At 32.9% G+C, this 4,798-nt stretch overlaps 1 pseudogene; it reads right to left on the bottom strand.

Annotated features, from left to right (window-relative positions):
• Nucleotides 1-3,692: 3,692 nt before the first annotated feature.
• Nucleotides 3,693-3,964, bottom strand: LOC110598129 (dynein light chain 1, cytoplasmic pseudogene; annotated as a pseudogene).
• Nucleotides 3,965-4,798: the final 834 nt, after the last annotated feature.

Genomic DNA, 4,798 nt, shown 5'->3' with positions numbered 1-4,798 from the left:
ACCATCTGACATGTTGTAAATATTTTTTGTGCCCCCCAGCTGGATATAGTTTCCATGAGAGCAGGGTTTGGTGTTTTTCTAGTGTGCAGAATAGCCAGTGGAACAGAGTGGGCACTCAGTTATCCTCAAAGAAATGGATGAATAAAGTAGCAGATTCTAGAATATAAATGATACATTTATAATTTATTCTTGTAATTGATTAAATAAATTTCAAATCCTCAGAATCTCTAAGTTTCAAATGCACTTATCATCTAACTCTGTAACCCAATAGCCTGTTGATTCTGTCTTAATGCATCTTTTTACCCCTAATGCTTAGTATAGATGTAAGATGTTTAATGTATTCAATAAATGTTGGATGAACGAACATATTTTATTATAAGAATGAAGGCCTAGCTATTTCAACTTGTGCCCCTTGGGTTGATGTGAGGCATGCTTGTTAAGGTAATTGTAAAACACTTTACAGTTGTTGGGCACTAGGGCCATGCTTAGTAGCAGTTGGATTTTTATTTGAATGGAGTAGCCATTAGCATTGTGGTTAATTCAGTGATCTGATTTGTCCACAAGGGCTCCTTCATGTGGCTTTAACAGCCCTTCTCTTATGAGGGAATTAACCTGCTTGCCTTGGCATAATAGAAACATGGGACATTACAGATGAAATCATAGCACTGTAAATGAGTTAAGTCCTATAAAGCTTTATATTAATGCCAAAGTAGAATCAATTGGGAATGACTCAGAATCATAAAATATGAAAAAATTACTGCTGAACAACAGAAAAAATTAGTTAATATTAAAATGCTTATTTTTAAACAATTATGCATCAATATGAAAAAGAAAAATTCATGCACATACTCATTTATTGGCTATATTATTGTGATTTTTATTGCTTGAATGTTATTTCCTTAAACTTCAATATTTTCTAAATGTAGGGTAACCATAAAATATATTATTCAAACTAGAACTCTTTTAGGGTGTAAGGGTGCTCTAATAATAATTTTGGCTGACTACAGGAGCAAACAGACTACCTCAGGCCATCTGTGGCATAGGGTACCTCTGCCAAAATATTGGTCAGCTCTTATGTAGATAAATTCAGTTTATCATCCAGACTTTTTAGTTGCCTGACTTGTTCAGGTTATTTTTAAAAAGTAGATTGCTGATACATTTAATCCAAAGAACTATATTGTGTATTTGAGTGTGTGTGTGTGTGTATGTGTGTGTAGTTTCTTTGTCTACATTCCATTTAATTTATGATGCACACTCACTCTATCGTTTTTGACAGAGGAGAAAACAGATTATGAAATCAGTTCAATACCCCATAGATCAACTGGGAGAACCAGTATTCAAACTCAAGTATCTGGATTCCTAGATCAGGTAATAAATGATACAGTTGAGAATAAGGTAAAAATGTGTCTCTTGTGGAAGTTCATTATACTATTCTAAATAATTTTTGCTTATTTTTAAAATTTCCATAACAGAAATATGTGTTTTACATTGTTTTTCCTCCTTGCATTCCACTAACTCCAACTTCCCTTGCATATTAGCTTTAAGTTTTAAGCGTTTATGTATTACTATGTTTTCTTCAACATTTTATGTTAATAAAAGTAATTCATGTTCATTTAAAAGGTTCTAGAAAGTATAAGAGAATAAAAGACAATACAAAAGACAATACAATTATATATAATTCATTCACCCAGAAAAGAATATTCTAAAGTATTGATGTTTCACTTTTTACTATATTTTATTGTGGTATAAAATACAAAAACACAAAGTGTATCATATAAACCATTTTTAAAAGTATACTACTTAATGGCATTAAGCATATTTACATTTTATTGCAACCATCAACACCATCTAGTTCCAGAAGTTTTGATTAACACAACAGAAATTCTAAATCCAATATATAGTTAATATTCCTTTCCTCCAGCCTTGGCAACCACTAATTTGCCTTCTGTCTCTGTGGATTTGCCTGTCCTGGATATTCTATTTAAATGTGATAATATAGTATATGCTCTTTTATAAATGGTTTAACTTACAATTGTAAGGCTCATGGATGTGTATCATTTATTAGTACTTCACTTTTTATGGTTAAGTCTTATCCTACTTTATGAATATGCCACATTTGTCTATCCATTCATCACTTAATGGAAATGGGTCACTTTCACCTTTCAGTAAGTGTGAATAATACTGCCATCTATAATATTTATAAATCCACTTATTTTTCAATATCATTTCATTCACTTTGCTGGTATGATAAAATATTACAGAGGACATCTCCTGTACTCTTTACCTGCTGTTCCCTTATGGTACCAGTGCTCAAAAATATATATTATACTACCAAGCTATTGACATTGGTATAGTCAAGATACAATTACTTCATCACCACATAATACCTCATATTGCCATTTAATAGTCACACCCACCATTCTACTGCTACCATCTCCTTACCACCCCTCACAATTACTAATCTATTCTTTTCTATAATTCATCATTTCAACAATGTTTGTTAGATAAATGAAATTATATTGTATATAACCTTTGGGATTGGCCTTCACACTCAGCAAAATACTCTGGAGATCTATCCAGGATACTGTGTGTATCAATATTTTATTTTTATTGATGAATAGTATTCCAAAAGCATTGATGTGAATCATTCATTCATTTAAACATTGATGGATATTTGAATTGTTTCCAATTTGGGACTAATATGAAGACAGCTTCTATAAACATTTGTGTACAGGGTTTTTTTTTTGTGAACATGTTCTTACTTCTCTATCACAAATGCCCAAGAGTGTAATTACTGGTCTTATGATATCTGCATGTTTACTTTTAGCAGTTTTAAAAAATATTACTTTTTTACATGTTCAACAGATTTATTTTGCAAAGGAATGGATTGAGAGAAAAAAACATGGGGCACAGAGATGGAATGAAAAATGAATACAAGATAATGCTAAGTGAAGTCAGCCAATCCGAAAAAAACAAATACTGAATGTTTTCTCTGATATAAGGAGGTTGACTCAGTGAGATTGGGAGTGGGAGCATGGAAGGATTAGATGAATTCTACATAGGGAAAAGGGGTGGGAGGGAAAGGGAGGGGCAGAGGATTAGCAAGGATGGTGGAATATGATGGACATCATTATACACAGTGCATGTATGAAAACTTGAATTGAGTGTCAACATACTTTATATACAACCAGAGTTACAAAAATTGTGGTATATATGTGTATTAAGAATTTTAATGCAAAAAAAATAGCATTACCTTAGACGGGGTAGAGGGAAGTGAAAGGAGGGGAAGGCAGGGGATGTGGGGATAAGAAAGATAGTAGAATGAAACAGACATTATTACTGTATGTATGTATATGACTGTGTGACCAATGTGATTCCACAACATGTAAACTCAGAAAAATGAGAAATTATATCCCATCTATATAATATATCAAATGAATAAATAAATAAATAAATAAGATTCCTAGTAAAAAATAATAAAAATAAAAAATGAACACAAATATAAGATTTTTTCCTAATTGTTGTATAACTACAACAAACTAGTACAGAAAATTACCTCTATGAAACATAATAAATGTTCAAATAGCAATGTGTTCCCTTAGAAAGACTAAAGATTTTGGTTTCTGGTGTTTGAAATCTGGGTTGCAGTTATTTTTGGATGGGTCCCTGGTTTTGTGGCACAGTACATGCTTTTAATCATGTTTGAAGAGAATGGCCACTTGGTCCATGTAGAAGTAGATGAAGTATTTGGTTTCCTGTGTCACATAACTACTGAAGTTCTTTCCCACAATGTAGTGCCAGATGGGATCATATTTCTTGTCAAACTCCTGAATGTGGGCCACATTATCCTTTTTATTATATATTTCTCCAATGCTTGATTACCCACTCAATCCATTCCTGTTGCATCTCTTCTGAGATTGTCCACACTTTTGATCACCTCCTTTCCATTGCAGATGGCTACCATGGGGCAGGCTGGTGGACTGCAACAATCTTTTTAGGAAGGTGCCATGCAACTCAGGTTCATAGGAGTAACTGTTACTATTGAAGCCATCCATGGTGCATCTTATGTTTAGGTCAGCTTTTCAACTGCTGTGATCAAAAGACCTGACAAGAACAATTTTAGAGGAGGAAAAGTTTATTTGGGGCTCTCAGGTCAGGGCCTCAGTCCCCAGATAGCCAACTCCTAATCCATTGTATTCTGAGTGCAGACATTGTATATTTCTGTTCTTTAAGTTTGTTCTGATGTGGTTTTTTGTCCAGAATGTGCTATCTTGGAAAATGTTCAATATGAATTTAAGAGGAATATGTGATTTGCTGTCATTGGATGAGTAGCCTATAGACTGCAGCTATACCCAGGTGATGAACACTATTGTTGACTTTAGCTATGTCCTTACTGATTTTCTGTTTCCTGGGTCTGTCCATTTCTGACTTAAGTGAAATAAAGTAATCACAGAAAGATAAATAGTATATGATTTATTTAAAATAGGCAAATTCATTGAATCAATAATGAAATAGTGATTATCAGAGAATGGGGGTAGAGAAAGTAAGGAGGTGCAAAAGAATGGGCATAATGTTTTAGTAAAGCAAGAAGATGAAATAGTTCTAAAAATTTGCTATACAACATTGAACCTGTAGTTAAAGTAATATACATTAAAAATATGTTAAGAAGATAATTTTATATAAAACATTGTTACCATGATAAAGTTTAAAAACTAAAGTGGGAGGGGAGATAATAGAGGATAGGAAAGGCAGCAGAATACAACAGACACTAGTATGGCAATATGTAAATTAATGGAAG

Source organism: Ictidomys tridecemlineatus, chromosome X (assembly GCF_052094955.1).
Source record: "Ictidomys tridecemlineatus isolate mIctTri1 chromosome X, mIctTri1.hap1, whole genome shotgun sequence".
In the NCBI taxonomy this organism is placed as follows: Eukaryota; Metazoa; Chordata; class Mammalia; order Rodentia; family Sciuridae; genus Ictidomys; species Ictidomys tridecemlineatus.
Note: the sequence above shows the minus strand (reverse complement) of the source record. Positions and strands in the feature narration are given on the sequence as shown.